General features: G+C 36.0%; 1 long non-coding RNA gene across 4 annotated transcripts in view; it reads left to right on the top strand.

The window, feature by feature from the left end:
* LOC109850195 overlaps positions 9,233 to 18,121 on the top strand; it is a 50,901-nt gene continuing 42,012 nt past the window's right edge. For all 4 annotated transcript variants that reach the window (XR_002249377.1, XR_002249379.1, XR_002249378.1 and 1 more), the window contains exon 1: positions 9,233 to 9,741. This is a non-coding gene — a long non-coding RNA (uncharacterized LOC109850195). The remainder of the gene's footprint in view (positions 9,742 to 18,121) is intronic.

The following is an 18,121-nucleotide window of genomic DNA, read 5'->3' on the forward strand; positions in this document are numbered from 1 at the left end:
CGGTCCTCCAGACCTACATCTAGTCCCAAGCCAATCATGTTTGAGATTTTTCTTTTCTTGATTTGTAAATCACAAACCAACCTGATCTTAAAAACCACAAGATCAAACTTGACCAATTGACAAAACCATGCCAATTGCAACCAATCTCTAAACCAAGAGATATTATTTCTCAAACCGGAGATAACATTCCTTTGAAGCAAAGTACAAAACCGATTCTATAAGCCTTGATAGTGTAGAGGATGTGCTTCTCACTGTGGCTATAGGTTTTACTCTCAGATATTTTGCATATCTAATCATTTGATTTGAAGAACAAATGGCAAACGAGTTTTTCTACTGGTGTTCTTGACAAATATGCACTTTTTAGAGTTAAGAGTTCTAATGCATACCATGTAAATGTAAGATGAGAACCCCTCTATTTATAGATGAAAATATGGCTGTTAAGAAGTTAATAACGTTCTTAATTTGAATAAATAGTCGTTGGAAAACATTTAAAAACGATCAACTAATTCAAATTCAAACCAGTTAGAAAAACTATCTCGGTACTCGACTACAAAGCTTAGTAGTCGACTACACTGATCAAAAAAAGAGTTTAGTTTGTGTTTAAGCATTGTTTTAATTTTGTTTAATCAAGTTTTAAAAGAGTTTAGTTTGTGTTTAAGCATTGTTTTAATTTTGTTTCAAAAGAGGAGTTTTTCACAAGGAGGAAGACTTTGATTTCAACTGAGGAATTCATCCTCATCATCATATCTACAGCTTCTTGTGTTTATAGAGAAGATTTCTAACTCCTTTATCTAGCTTATTATTATTTGATTTTCATATTAGCTAGTTTTATTTGAGTTAGAATTTTTATTGTTCTCATTGATCACTCACACCTTAATTGAGCTTTTAATATTATTCATACAATATATTATTAGGTTGTGGTGAGTGATGTAGTGAAAGTGAGATTCATAGTGTTCTCATTCATTGATAGAGAACAAATCTTATAATTGAGCCTTATTGTGAGAATATCACTTTGTAATACACATTTACACCGAGAGGAGTGTGTGGTGAGGACATAGTCGATACCAAGAGGAGTGACGTCTGTAGTAAAGCCTAGAGAGTAGTAGTAAAGCCGAGCATTTGAGGGAGATGATACGTGAGGACCAACACTTGAGATTGTAGTTTGTATATGTACATTGTGAGAGATTTATAGAGTTTTCGGTGAGCTAAAAAACCGAGTGTGTAGAGAAGTTTCGGCTTCCAAACCAGGTGTGTCGTGATAGTGGGTTTCTTCCCGAGAGTGGAGAACAGAGACGTAGGTCGGAAGGACTAAAATCCGTGATCATATCATTGTGTTTGATTTGCTCAATGTGTCCACTATTTGTTTTATTTTGTTTCTTGTTTATTTTTCCCTTTGCATATATATCCTTGCCTTAATTCAATCGAATATCTATCTTGCTAGGATATATTTGTTAATAAGTTTTAATCGACATTAATATCTAATAAGATTAACAATAACAATGTTCACCCCCCTAGGATCTTTCACTTAGTAGTCGGCTATTAAGGAGAGTAGTCGATTACACTGTACATTGTAGGCGTAAAAAAGTGCCTATAGGTCCCCGTACACGGCTCGAGACAGAGAAAAGATGATGAATGTCAATATCCGAGTCATAGAAGATCATTTGACGATGACAAACACTTGAAGTGAGTCGACGGACCATGCAAAACGATGGAACTTCGGAGTGACGGAAACACGAGCTGATCGGGAACCCCGTATCGCTTGCAAAAGGGCGGAGAGCCTCTCGTGTATTGTCCACTTTACATATGATTCAATTATGGGAGCTTGTAGATCTTCTTGACGGCTTTCCGACGCATCTTGAATCGCATGATTCCGAGTTCGGACGACGAAGATACAGTAAAAATGGACGGAATGCGCAGTACTACGTCCCGGGACTCGGCGAGAAACCCAGAGGTGTCTCAGCCAACCCGAGACACCCAAAGGTGTCTCGGATTGGCTAAGACACCCTTTGGTGTCTCGGATTGGCCGAGACACCCATGAGTGTCTCGGCCAAGCCGAGACACCCAAATGTATCTTGGAACTTGTAGAGTGATTTTGGTCATGATCCGATTCAAATCTGAAGAAACTCAAAACATGAAAGTTGTATATCTCCTCGTTATCTTTCCAATGCATCTTGAATCAGGTCATTTGGAGGTCATATGAGGAAGTTATGACCAAAATACCCGAGATACTCATTGGTGTCTCGGCCATGGCCGAGACACTCACAGGTGTCTTGGAACTTGTGTAGCTGTTTTAACCATGATCCTATTCGAATCTAAAGAAACGCAAAACATTAAAGTTGTAGATCTCCTCGTTATCTTCTCAATTCATCTTAGATCAGGTCATTTGGAGGTCATATGAGGAAGTTATGATCAAAATACCCGAGACACTCATTGGTGTCTCGGCCATGGCCGAGACACTCACATGTGTCTTGGACCTTTGTGGAGCTGTTTTAACCATGATCCGATTCAAATATAAAGAAACTCAAAACATTAAAGTTGTAGATCTCCTCGTTATGTTTCCAATTCATCTTGGATCAGGACATTTGGAGGTCATATGAGGAAGTTATGATCAAAATACCCGAGACACTCATTGGTGTCTCGGCCATGGCCGAGACTCTCACAAGTGTCTCGGACCTTGTGGAGCTGTTTTGACCATGATTATATTCGAATCTGAAGAATCTTAAAAGATAAAAGTTGTAGATATTTTCGTTATCCTTCCAACACAACTTGAATCACCTAATTCGGAGGTCGTATGAATGAATTAGAGCGAAAATACTGAAGAGGGTACAAACTGTCTCGCACATGTGCGAGACACCCCGAACTGTCTCGCACTCGGGACGTGTGTTTGACGGTTTTCGATCAGTTTTGACGGTTCCAGAGCCTCCCTAACTACCTTGGGGTTATCTTTAAATGTGATAAAGTGGTTATAACTGAAGATAAGAGGGAATCAACCGTTCCTATCTAAACACAGGGCTCCTGAAGCCTATAAATACAGCCCCAGGGCCTTCATTTTTAGGGATCTGGAATTCTCGAGCGTTGGCGAAGCCCTGCCGAATTGAGGAGTGAAGAGCCACGAATTTCAGAGAGGAGGAGGAGACTTCAGCGGATTCTTCGTCATAAAGAAGAGGAGTTCGTCAGATCTGCAGCCCGGTTCGTCCCTTAAGATTACCCCGTTGCGCTAATCTTAAGAAGAGTAATTATCTCGCCGTTACCGAGATAAGCGCTACGGTTTCTTGATTCCTTCGCGAGTCAACGAAGCTCTGCCCAATTTTTCAGCAATCAGATCTGATCGACCGTGGTCCACGGATATCAACATCCCCGTCACAGGCCAAGATCCCACGCAAGCAACAGGCGATAAACACCCGTTGCGTTTGTTTGAAGAGAGTTGTATTTGTTTTATTTTATTTTCATTGTGTAAGAGTTGCGTTTGTTTGAAGAGAGTTGTATTTGTTTTATTTTATTTTCATTGTGTAAGAAAGTCTTATAAAAGACTAATTTTACTTTGAATCTGTAATCGATAAACGTGTAATGGATTCAGCAATGAAGAAATCAACTTTCACCGCAAACATACATATGTAGTTTCTGGATATTTGACTGAGGATTTTTTAGTCGACTACTAAAGGGATTAGTCGACTCAATATATTAAGATATGAGATATTTAATATGTTTTGAGACACACTCTATATTTATAGACTCTAATGGTTAACTTAGGGGATTTCTATAGTTAAACACACATGTGTTAGTGTGTTCTAAATACTATGTGCGTGTATGTTTAGTGTGTGTGATCAAGGCTTTTAATAAAGATTCTACCCAATGAAAGAATTCCCAAAATACAATTGTATCATTGAAGCATCTTGATTTCTTTCATCTCCAATTAGCCTTGTATCAACTTCAATTGTCTTATATTGCGTGGTAACCCCAATAGCTTAAGTAGATTTTAAGAAGAAGCTCTATGAGGTCTGATTGCTCTATATTGTTGTTTGCACATCAAAAATTTTAATTAGATCTCTCAATTCTTATAAGTTGTTTAAATTACTAATTATACTCTTTATTTGAAGGATGTAATAGAAATTCAATGATTTGAGGGACTAATTTTGAAATAGGTTAAGAATTCGAAGACCTAGTAGCAATTTAAATGATTCGACAGATTAATTTAAAAATATAAAACATTTAAGGGACTATTATAGAAAACTTATTTTGGTTATTTGGTGGCTTAGTTTCACGTTAGTATCCCAACATTTATCTACTATTTCACTTTGAAGCCTAATAAGAGTACTTTTTTGAACAATAAATACTACCCTGTTAGACTAAAGGAGAAACCAATTTAATAGTAAATCTCCATCAATTATTTGTTGATGGGTATAACCAACATGCATCCTCATTAAAACTCTTGATATTCATTATTTGTCAATTGATCAAAAGGCATAAACTTTCGGGTACCAAAGTGCAAGTAATGCAACATTTAAAGGTGGAATCTTGAAAACCTTCTTTTAGTTTGCTATTCATCTAAAGTTTAATTTATAGCTTATGGATTTTTATTTATAAACCCAACGTTTCCCTCATATTTAATTTAAAACCCACATAGTTTTATATGTTCTCATACATACCCAGAGTACAAACTATATTTATCTTTGAACCCAAAATATGAATACAAAGTATGTAGCTACAAATTACAAAATAGTACGTACACCCTATAGCATGTAATTATACAGTTTATTGTATATAGCTATACATCCTCTAGTATGGAGCTGTACACCTTTACTCTGTAAGTCAGTAAGTGTACACTTAGTTGTATGTAAGTAAACTTTGTATCTCGGGTATATGAGAACCTATATAACTACGTGGGTTTTCATGTAAATGGGCACAAGACCTTGGGCTTCTAAGCATAGCTGCATAGGTTACTTTTTTGCCTTTTCATCCCTTGAAAGAAGAAGAAAGTGATACCGCATGTAATTTTCAAATTAAGGGAGTGTAAAATTGTCCTAATGCTTTTTAAGAACATCTTGTGCCGTAAAGCGTCTCATGGGCCCCACAATGCGCGAAATTGGTTCCGCAAACATACATGTGGTGGTTTCGACCTTTTTTTTATATAATTTACAGATATATTTCAAAGCTAAACTCTAGTTCCTTCGAAGCTCACCTTGTGCCAAAATCAGCCCAACACCTTTAGTAAAATAATATAAGAATATAATGAATTATTCTGTAATTTTTTTTTGGTCTAAAAAAACTAAAATTTCACTCTCATTTATTTTTAAACTCACCCATTTCGAAAATACTCTAAGCCGAAAAAACTTTATTGAAATATATATTTTAAAACTTATTTAATTTTCTATTAGTTCGGTGTACATTGTAAATTGTTATATTTTGTTCTAGTTTGCTATTTTGGTAGAAAGAAATTAGATATACGGTGTATTTTTTAGTCAAATTCCTAAACAATTATTATTTTGGCTTCCTCCACTAATATTGCAGCATAAGGGAATGTAGATGGATTTTTTCCTATAAGCTTAAAGTTTGACTCTTATTTATTTTTAAACTCACCAACTTATCAAAAGGCTTTTTTCCCCAAAAACCCAAAATTCTACACCAATTTATTTTTGAACCCTCTTGCTTAAAAAAAATCCCTGTACACCCAAAGTTTTACCCTTATTTATTTCTAAACCGATCCTCTTTGAAGAGTCGAGAACAATCTGTCGAATTAATTTTAACCCACTTTTTATATCAATATTTTAATAGTAGTTATATTTTGTTACCACTTGCTATAGTTTTGTTCTATCTGTTTAGTTTTACAATGTTTTTTTTTAACTTAATGCCTTCAATTGTTACTTTTTTTTTTGGTTTTTCTTACATTAATGACAGACATTTGTAGCGTAGGTGGGATTTTTTTTGTTCTATGAATTGAGGTTGTTAATGAGCCTTATCCAAGTTGGAATTGTTACCTTCTGGTTTGATCACCACTCAGAAACTGGCCCACTTGTTATTCCAATCAGGCTATGAATAAACCAGGATAATGCGGTTCGACGTTAAGCTTGTTTAAGCGCTATTTTCTTTTATTTTCTGTTGGGCAATTACCGGCCTAGTTTTTGACTAACACACTCTTTTTCTCAAGGTTAAATTCCCAGAAACCCCGCATACGGTTGGGCATTTCTCTGATTGCCCCCCTAACTGTCAACACGTCACAAAACCTTCAAGTTTTGGGGCTCCCAGGAAGGTCCCCCTAAACTTTAAAAATTTCCACTGAAAAAAAACTATAACAGCATTAATCAGAGTTTTTACATAGATGTATAAAATCACGCATGGTAATATATTTGCCAGTGAATGTTGTGAAAGTTGTGATTCACTATATATATGGCATTTTTGAAAAATATTGAAAGTTGAAGGGGGGTTTTCTGACAACCCTAGAAAACTAAGAGGGGACTTTGTAACATATTTTATAAGGGGTTATTTGAGAAACGTGTAAACTTAGAGGGGGCGTGAGTGAGGGGATTGTTTCAGAAATCTGCCCTTATATTTTCAAACCGGCCAAATTTGCAGGTTGCCAAATTGAACCTTAGGGCCATTACAATTGCCCTGTTAGATCTGATAGCGGCCCAAATCTCCCCATTTACCGTAGCCCATAAAAACGTAGCCCATAAAAAAGGCGGCAATTCATTTAACCCGTGCAAACGGTTTCAGCGTTCTGTCGGCTTAGTTGTTAAGAACATTGAATTCACGCTCAATTAGGAAATGTTTAATTAGTTGGGGCTGTTATTGGTGGGAAGCTACTGTAGCTGTCAAGCTATAATAATATTACATTAAATACGTTGTTTGTTTGGGTAAAGGAGGCTTACGTGGCAGTAAAAAATCTGAGTTGGCAACGTCTTGTTAATTCCTGACAAAAGGCTCTCTTTTGGGATTGTTTTACTGTAGCTGATAGGTCCATCTAGACCATTGATTTTCATATTGCTGTAGCAATCACATGGTAACCCACGAAAAAGAGCCAAACCGCCCCCTTATTGTTTTTTTCCATGGCGGTGATTGAATGATATTGGAAAAATATTCAAATTAGAGTTCGAAAAATTAAACCTAGCTTTCAAAAATGATATTGGTGATTCATGATTGAAATGATAAGACATATGTAAATCACAACTAAAATTTTAAGTTCCGTAAAAAATAATTATTATATAAATTTTAGATATACGCTAGTTTGTTATCCATGCAATGCAAGAAAAGTTCAGAGAGAGATAAATATAAACCCCTTTTAGATTCAGAACACCCAGCATGCCAAGGGGTGTTCCTAACCATAACGTCAAGTTGCCTTCATACTCCTCCTCAATAACGGTTAATAAAACTCCACTAGTACACGAGATGTTCTAAGAGAACTTTTACTAGAATGGATTGGTTGTGTAGTAGTGAAGGCAGAAAAAAAAAAGTGCAATGGCATAATTGTGAAACAATTGATGCATTTTGATGTGAGTGATGCAAAGATGATAAAGCGTGACACATGAAAACTAAGAAACGGGTTTCTTAGGAGAAGATAGATATTGTTTCCTAAGAAAATAATAACAATTATCATTATAATAATTATTGCTAGTAAATTATTAATAAATTATTAATTAATAACATCAATTATTAATTAATAATATCTAATCAAAGAGTAAACTAGTGCCAGTGTCATTCCTGATGGTTGTTTTAATATATAACTATTGAAAACAGCGAATAATTGTTGAAAAAGACGTGGAACAGGAAAAACTCTGGTCGGTCGACTAATAGAAGTCATTAGTTGACTGATACATGCACAGTGGAGGAACGGAAAAATTCACACTGGACAGTCGACAGATGAATCCATATCGGTCGACCGATGAAGACTTACCGGTCGACTGATGACTTCCTATCAGTCGACCGATAGCGGGCAAAACGGATATATCCATTTCCCAGTCTGTTTTGGTTTAGGGTTTTATATATATTAAATGCACGTTTTGTTAGGAGTTTTTATCAGAGATAAGAGAGTTGTTTGAGCACTTTGAGAGGGAGATTCTTTGAGGGTCAGTGAGATCTTGTTGGTTAGGGTTATTGTGATTGTTTCAGAGTTGTAACCCATCGTATTTCTCCTCCATATAGTGAAATCTCCTCATCCTCTCCCCGTGGACGTAGGCAACTTGCCGAATCACGTATATCTATGTGTTTGTGATTGATTTTGGCTGTTTTATTATGGATTGTGCTCGTGGAGTTCTTTGTTCGTTGCTTATCGACTCGTTGTGGTTTGAGTCTGCTTCCGCCGGGCGTAACAATTGGTATCAAAGCCCTAGGGTTTCTATCTAGAGTTTGATTTGGATGGAGAAAAATTCGGTGTTGGAAGCTTGGATTTTGGAGATCTAGGTTTCAGTGGAGATAGCGTTGCAGAGTTACCATTGGAGATCTCCCTTCCTTGTGTGGTTGGGAAATTATTTTTTGGAGTCCTATCTAGGATTTAATTTGGGTGATTCCTCAATTCTATCAATTTAAAAAGTTTTCTCTACAATTTAGAGTTAGTAAGTAATGAGAGTAGGAAGTGGTGAAGGTAGCAAGGCTATGTCGAGTACAGTTTAGGTTGCACTTCAGAATACGAAGATTAGTGTTGTGAAGTATGACGGTAAAATTAATTTTGGGTTGTGGATGAGTGATGTGCAGGATGCGTTGAAAGCTCAAAAATTAGAAGAAACAATAATGACTCATGAGAGGCCACCTAAATATGATGAGGTGATATGGAACAAGATGAATCAAAATACTTGTGGGGTGATCATATCTTGTTTAGAACAAGAGTTGAAATATGATGTTATTAGAGTGACGACTGCGATGAAAATGTGGAAGATTCTCAATAACAAGTATCTTACGAAGAGTGTTGAGAACCGGTTGTACTTGCTGCGTAGATTATTCATATTCTAGATGTTAAGGGGTACCTCACTAGCATATCATGTGAATAACTATACAAAGTTGTTGTCGGACTCAACAAATATTGATGAGAAGATATTGGATGAGTACAAGGCGATCATTTTGTTAGGCTCATTACCCGATGGAGATTTTGAAACCGTTTGGGATACTAATTCCAAACCATTTGGAAGTTTATAAAAATCCATACGAAAAACCCCAAATAGATTTAACCGTTTGGGATATTTTATCCCAATCGGTATTATATCCCAAACGGTTAACACCGTTTGGGAGTTTTGATCTGTCTTTAATAGAAACGAAAATTCTTTTTCTCCCGTTCTCCCCAACCCGCGATATTTCCCCCAAAATTTTCCCTAAAACCAGCGCACCCCCCAAAGAAATCTCCCCAGCCCTCGAATCTTCCTCAACCAAGTCCGACTGCGACTGCCTGCCAACGCGCCTCTCGTCCAACAACACTCTCGCTCCTCCGCCTCATCTTCGTCCGGGGCTCGCTGATCATATTTGCCGCGGGCCAACATAGCCCCTCCACCTCCCTCATCTTCGTCGGGGATCTTGCTCCTTCGCCTCCTCCTCCATCGCCTTTCGATTCCACCGCATCCTCCTCCACCGTCTCCACCACCTCATCCTCAAGTTGCCCCAATATCCTCTGTAAATTAGTACTATCTCCTCTCTACAAAACCCTAAACCTAATTTATTTGACCATCTAACCCAATTTCCCTATTTACTGCAAATTAATTGACTTCTCGACGTTGCCTTCTCTTCCTCAGTCATCCTCTTTCTCCAGTAGACTTATTTAAGGTAATTTCTGAGAGTTTTCTTATTTTTAGGAAATATTGAGTTTTTTCTACTATTATTTTATAGTTTCTAAACTTTATGGTTATTCACAAAAATTAATGTAATGTATGATGTTGATATTGTGATATTTATGCAATCGTATTTTCATCATTGGATCAAAACTAGTTAAAATTCTAGGAAGATCGAGGAAGGTAACATTGTAGTTTTCATAGCATTTCTAGAGAGAAAACATGCATATCTATATTGAGATTAATGATTTACATAAGAGTATATTATTTTTTTTCAATTCATGTGTTACTAGAATTAGAATTCTTATTATGTTTTTTAGTTTCTTTTATTATGTTGGTTATTATAAACTAGAAGCTGCTCGGATATTAACTAGATACTCAAAACAGCCCTTTAAAATCATATTTTTGAACTTGGGTATAGGCTGAAATGAACTCGAACTATGTTTAACAAGTTTCAAGAAATGTATGTGAGTATTGTGAAGTGTAAGATATACATTCAAGAAGTGTTTGATAAGTGTTTAAATTTAAATATATATCATATAATTAAGCACATGTCAGAATAAACATATGCATATATCAAAGGAGTTTCCATGAAGTTTGGGTACAGATAAGTATTGGGTACGTGTCGGGTACAAGTATGACATCATGATAGAAGTACCCAAGTAACATAGGAGCAACTGCTGTTTTCCTCTAGACACTTCTTAAATCTCTTAAATTATGGGTTACGTTAATACCTCATGATTTATATAATATTTACATAATTTTCTATTTTATTTAATAAGATGAACATGTTTAAACTATTTGGATTTTAATTGTAACCCTATATTCGAAGTAAAGTCATGATCATGCTTTGCTTATTCCCTAAATCCATGTTTTTAGAAGTTGTTACTGATAAATTATTTTGTTTAGGTTAGCATAACCCGTAACTACATCAGAAATAAGGATTGGATGTACATGGGTCGTGCAGAACGCATGCAATCTATTTTCGTTAATGGAGTTAGTGTTTTCATGGACTTTGTACGTAGACATAATATGGTTGGATATGGGAGACTCATTTGTCCATGTAAATTATGTGCGAATAAGTTGCATCAATTGGAGGAAGAAGTAGAACTTCATATTGTGAAGAATGGTTTTGTTAGCGATTACCATCAATTGGAGGAAGAAGTAGAACTTCATATTGTGAAGAATGGTTTTGTTAGCGATTACAAAACTTGGGTATATCATGGAGAAAGTAGAACTTCATATTGTGAAGAATGGTTTTGTTAGCGATTACAAAACTTGGGTATATCATGGAGAAATTAAAGGTCTTAGTGATGTAGATGAAGAAGAACAAGAAGAAAACTTGTTTCTCAATGAGAAAATGAAGGAAATGGTTGAGGTAGCTCTTGGTAACACTAACCCCACTAAAGATCTTCCTTTTGGAGGAGGACATCGTGAAGATAATTATGATAAATACATGAATGATGCTAGGAGGCCCATTTATGAGAATGCAAAACACTCCACACTGTCAAAGTTCGTCCATCTATTCCGAATTAAATATCTAAATAAATGGAGCAACAAGCCATTTACGATGCTCCTCAAGTTTCTTAAAGATTCTATGCCTCCGGGGAACCATGTGCCTGAGAACTGGTACGAAGCTAAAAAAACGTCTAATCTGTGTTTGAAGTGTGAGATGATACATGCATGTCCCAAATTGTATAATTTACTGAAAATAACATTCAGATAAGATAGAGTGTCCTACTTGCAGAGAGGCTAGATATAAGAAGAAAGTACATGGTCAGAAGAAAGATATACCTATCAAGATAGTACAATATTTTCCTATAATACAGAGGCTATAGAGGCTATTCAAGTAGAAGAAGACAACAGTGGTAATGACTTGACATCACCGTGCACGTCCAAGTAAAAATGGATGAATGAGTCATCCTATAGATACGCATGCATGGAAGAATTTTGACAGTAGGCACCCAACATTTAGTCAGGAACCTCGCAATATCAGGCTAGGATTGGCTAGTTATGGCTTTTGCCCCTTCAGCTTTAAGGGCAATCCCTACAACACATGGCCCGTTGTGATGATGGTTTATAACCTCTCACCGTGGTTGGCTATGGACCAACCATATTTCATGATGACTCTTCTTATTGATGGTCCTAAGTCACCGAAAAATAATATCGATGTCTACCTTCGACCTCTTATCAAAGAGTTAAGGTCTTTATTCATCGATGGTGTGGAGACATACGATGCGGATACATGGAAAAACTTCACCATGCGTGCAACCTTAATGTGGACTATCAATGATTTTCCTATGTATAGAATGCTATTTGGTTAGTCTATACATGGTTACACTGCATGTCCTTACTGTCATCTCTAGACAACATCAAGAAGACTATCTTTTAGCAAAAAGACATGTTATTGCGGCCATCGGCACATGTTGGATGAAAACCATCCATACAGAGATGACATCATCCACTTTGATAGTACTAAAGAGAAACACCCACATCCAAACCCATTATCTAAAGAGGATATACTTGCTCAGTGGAATGGTAAAAACAACATGACTTTTGAAAAAGTTAAGGGAAGACAAGAAACACTACAGAGATGGAACAAGAAAAGTATATTCTTTGAACTACCCTACTGGAAGACAAATAAAGTACGACACAATTTAGACATCATGCACATTGATAAGGGAGTATCTGAGCACATACTTAACTTACTTCTCTGTAAATATAAAAAATCAAAAGATAACCTCAAAGCTCGAAGGGATCTCTAGGCGTGGAACATTAGAAACGAGTTGCATCCTATATCAAAGGCAGGTAATCTAGACTAGTTTGTACTCCTCAATGCTGTGTATCTCATGTCACCAGATGAAAAGAAAAAGTTTCTTTAGGTGTTACATGAGTTGAAGGTTCCTACGGGGTTTTCATGATCATTTAGTAAGAAGATAAAGATTGTTAAAGGTAAGATCGAAAGGTTGAAGAGTCATGATCACCATATTATTATGGAGCATCAACGACCTTTGCAGATTCTTTCGGGAATTGTGTGCTAAAAACATTGAGGATGATAAGTTGAAGAAGCTAGAGGCTGAAATTCCCTTAATGTTGTGCAAGCTTGAGAGGATTTTTTCACTATCATTCTTTGATATCATTATACACCTGACTGTTCATCTTGCAACCGAGGCTAGGCTTGCTGGTCTGATATAATATCGATGGATGTACCCCCATCGAAAGGTACCTTTAGTTTTTTAGTTAACATAATCGATATATTTTTATTTTACAACTTGGATGTGGTGATTTAGTGTATGTTTCTGTAGGTACCTTCTCACTCTAAAAAATTATATTCACAATAGAAATCGACCAGAGGGTTCTATTATGGAAGGTTATCTACTAGAGGAAGTAACCACTTTTTATTCCCATTATCTGGATGAAGACATTGAGACAAAACTCAACAGACCTCTTCAGATTCATGACGGGCCATCTAAAAAGCCGGATTACAACAGAATGACTCTCGTATTTATCAACAAGATTCATCGCTTTATGCTTCTCAATATTGAATGGCTTGGAGAAGTTAGAGAGTATGTCTATTTCACATAATTATATATGTTTATATGACGTAATATACTTCTCACATTAACTACTCATTTTGACATTAGAATACACAAGGATGAAATACATGCAATACATAGTAATTGGAATGAGGCACGTGTTGAAACACATCATCAGGACAATTTTTTCAATTGATTAAACATTATGTAAGATTACTATTATCTTATTTTTTGACTCATTCTATTAATTTAATCTAACATATTTATGTAATTGCCGTATTAAGCTTTTTGTCAGAGCCGATTACCGGGTGTAGAATCAATATTAGACAAGAAACTTGGATATTTGGCTACACTTCCAGATGCTAAAGTTAAATACTATAAAGGATTCGGTGTTGGCGGTTATAAGTTTGCAATTAAGTCTATATAAGAATCTCGAACCACTCAAAATAGTAGAATTACAACCCTAGGCACTAATGACGAGATATACTATGGGTACCTTGATAACATACTTGGTATCAACTATCTAGGATAAGCATGATACATTTATATCTTCCAGTGTGTTTGGTATGATATGAAGACTGGAACTGGTAAGTGGAGAGATAATTACGGGACTTGGGTAGATGAATTGTTTGGTATGATATGAAGACTGGAACTGGTAAGTGGAGAGATAATTACGGGACTTGGGTAGATGAATATGGATTGACGAGTGTAAACACCACACACTGGTAAGTGGAGAGATAATTACGGGACTTGGGTAGATGAATATGGATTGACGAGTGTAAACACCACACATTTTTCCTTTGGGGACGACCAATTTATATTTCTAGAACAAGCATTTCAAGTATACTACTCTAAGTGCTTGAGGCATTCAGGGTGGAGTGTTGTATGTCGTTGGAGGCCTAAGGATACTTACAACGTCCCACAGTTCATAGATTCGGAGGTTGTAGAGATCAATGATGACGAAGAATTTGAGCAGGAAGGAGTTGTATGTCAAGAAAAATCTCCTGAATCTGATAAAGTTTCGTGGGTTAGGAATGATTTGAATAGTAAAATACTTGTTGATATTCCTACAACTTCTAGGAAATCTGTAGAACTTATTACTTCCTGTGCCACCATTCTTAATGATTTGACATTTCTACAATTCACCAAAAATATGTTGTATAATCAATCAAATCAATAAGAATTATATAGTGTGGATTTTAAATAGCTTTAAGAAGCAAATTTACCAATCGATCCATAGTCCGACACATGTTCCTTGAGCCACCTGTATAGGTAGCTCCCACCATGCAAATTTGACGCCCAATTCTGCGCATTACGTCTTGCCTCCTCCTGCATGTCATTATTATATTTAGATTTGTAATCAACCAAAGGCAAAATGAATTACATACTAAACATTTGATTTATGTATAAACTGTACACCTTCTTGTCCTCTGAATCATAATAAGCGCACAACTTAGCCCATGAGCATCTATCAATCCAAGAAAAATGTCGAAGTAGTCCAGAGTGCCTCCCTCTCTGCTTCGGGAGTATTTCTCCACACCTCAAAAACACTCTTGTTTTACTTGACACCTATTATACGGGACCCTCTCCTGCAACTGAGACTTCATTTCTCGATAAACAATATGATGGGAGAGAGGTTGATTAGGATACAGGGGGAGAAACTCATAATCCTTCTGTATATTCAATAAACGAATCACACAGTTAAAATATTATGTACCAAATGATAATAAATTAATCGAATAAATTAAAATATAAAAATATTTATACCTGACATCTTATAAAGAAATCATCAAATGACCTATTATGTTTATCACCCCATTCTAAATGAAGAGGATATTTGCAGTACCCCCGACTCTCCTCCCCCACATACTTTCCCCATTTCTCAACATAGTCACCAATGGCGCGACCCCTATTATTAAGGTACAAAGGCCATGTCTTCTCTCCCTTTTCAGCATCGGGCTTCAGCTTATGGGCAGTATTGGGCCTCGAGTGCGAATAGAGGATCGTGAATAAACTGTATGTGATGAGACAGATAATATATTAGATAATATAAAGAATAATAAATAATATAAATTAAAATGATATATATACAAACTGTTATCTCCATCGCCCTGTCGCTCCGCACGTCTCAGAGCACGATAAGGACGAAGATTAAAAGAGTGTTTTTGGCACACATGCCGGTGCAGATGTAGATGCAACTAGACAATAAAAATAATTTATTTAAGTACAAATATTTCATGATGAAAGAAGCATGCTTTTGAGAGGAAAAACACAAATACATGCTATTTATTTAAGTACAAATATTTCATGATGAAAGAAGCATGCTTTTGAGAGGAAAAACACAAATACATGCTGAAACAACCTTGAATTCCTAATAACAAATGATTCAAGTCGGGAGCGGGATAATGACAAAGCATATATTAAGTTGAGGCGCATGCTATCAAAAATTCAAAAAGAATGTAGTATATTGTATGGTAAGTTGTCATAACTGCCTTTGATCCTTATACCCCTTAAAAATAAAACTAGTAAGAAAAATGGAGATAATATCATGTCTAAAGTCCAAACATATGTATCTATTGATGTGTATCTGTAGAAAATACACAACAGATACACATATGTAGCTGCTGTGTATCTGCAGCAGATACACACATGTAACTGCTGTGTATCTGCAGCGGATACACAACATATACACAGCAGATACCTATCAAGCACCAGAAAAACTCCTTGGGTTTCACTAATAATATGATTCATCACTTTTTTCAATCTATTAGTGATAACACTAGAGTTGCACTTGTAAATGACATTAGAATAAGACATTGGTCTATAATCAAAAGCATGATTTGGACAGCTAACTTTAGGAACCAGAGTAATCTGTAGTAAAATTGATTGATTTTAAGAGTTTACTTTTATGAAAAAAGTCTTGAACAGCAGCAATAATTTCCTCCCCAATGATTGGCCAAGATCTTTTAAAAATTTTTGTATTGAAGCCATCCGGTTCTGGGCATTTAAGATCACTAATTTTATGCATACTTCCTAAGCATTCTTCAGAGCATAGTTAGCATTACATGTTCCTCTTATTTAACAGATGCATGAAAAAAATAGGTCATGTTCACATCAAAAATTGAAGAAACTAAATGGATTCGGATCCTCTCCACTACAAAAAAAATAGTGGAGGGACCACTACATAATCACAGCCATTGATTATCTAGTTGATGGTTATGATTTTTTCTTTTAGTGCAAATTAGGAATGAGTGCAATACACGGGGGTATGGTAAGTGTTAGATTTAGATTGTATCATAACCGCCTACTAAATAATCAATGCTTGAGATTAAAAGTAGTGGTCTCTCCACTACTTTTTTGTAGTGGAGAGGATCCAAATCCAAACTAAATGGTCCAAAAATTACTACCACCGGGCACCAGAACCGAGTAGATGTGAGCTGATCACAAACTCAAAACAAATCAAGGTCACAAACAACGAGAGAAAGAAATTAATGAGGGCTTGACTGTCATTCGTATATTTTCATGACAAGAGCAGCTGGTTCTTATTCTTCTGTATAGGGTTTGTATAGATAAAACTTCCTGAGTCCCAACCAGGAAGTCATGTTAAGCTCTGGGCATCATTTATCAATCTGTAAAGGCCTTAAACCCAAATAAATACCCGAGACAGCCATTTTATCCCCTCCATGTATCTGCTGTTGTGTATCTGCAGTAGATACACAGCAGATACACACATGTATCTGTTGTGTATCTGTAGCAGATACACACATGTAGCTGCTGTGTATCTGCAGCAGATACACAGCAGATACACACATGTATCTGCTGGGTATCTGTAGCAAATACACACATGTAGCTGCTCTGTGTATCTGCAACAGATACATTTCTACAGTATTGATCAGATATACATGCTAAAGTGCAATCTAAAATAATCAATGAAATGAAATGAATTGCCAACTTGCAAAAGATATGAAAATAATACTAGTTCATTATTTATAGAACTACCAACATTTTGTAAGCTTAGCAAAGCACATTAACCACCAAAAGATAATAAAGAATGATAGAAGCATCTCAATTACAACCAAGATTGAGTGTAGAAGATTACTGACCTGACGATTGTCCACAAGGTATGGAGCGTGAAGGGGGGTCATCTGTAAATCATTGTCTTCTGTAGGCGCTTGCCGATTTGCGTCTATATCTGTGTAAGAGATGGACTGCAAGTAAAAAAAATCTTTTTGTAACTGCAGTTATTAATTGTAATGAAATTTAACTGAAAACGATGTAGGAAAGTTTTTGAGTGAAAAAATGCAGAAATATTTGAGTTCAGCTGCTGGCTGACATTATAGTATCGTTTCTTATTCAGGTGCTTCAGTTCCTCCTCCACAATTTTCAGCTTAGATACAGTTTGAAACATTTTACATCCGCTGACCCTTTGAGAACAAGCTTTTTGAACAATATTTGAGTACTCAACATGTTTGGTCCACATTTTAAAAAACCTATAAGATTTTCCCTCCTTAAAATCGTCCTCTCTAATGGTTATTAATCCTGGGAAATGGTCATATATGGTTGGCAGTAGGAAATCAAATTGACTAGAGGGATAGTGTTGTATCCAAATATCAAGAATTAGGGGCTCCATACTATCTAGACTCTGTCATTATATGCATTTGCATAATTATGAGGGATTTATTAATCTAATTAAAACATTAACCAATTCATTAATCTAAACATATTTGAACATGTACCAACCTAAAGCTTTTATAAATTATTATTGCTTCTATTAAATAACAGGAGTAGCACAATTGTGATATTAAAAATACAAAATAATGAGATATAAGTAAGGGATAA

Source organism: Asparagus officinalis, chromosome 7 (assembly GCF_001876935.1).
Source record: "Asparagus officinalis chromosome 7, Aspof.V1, whole genome shotgun sequence".
NCBI classification, from domain to species: Eukaryota; Viridiplantae; Streptophyta; class Magnoliopsida; order Asparagales; family Asparagaceae; genus Asparagus; species Asparagus officinalis.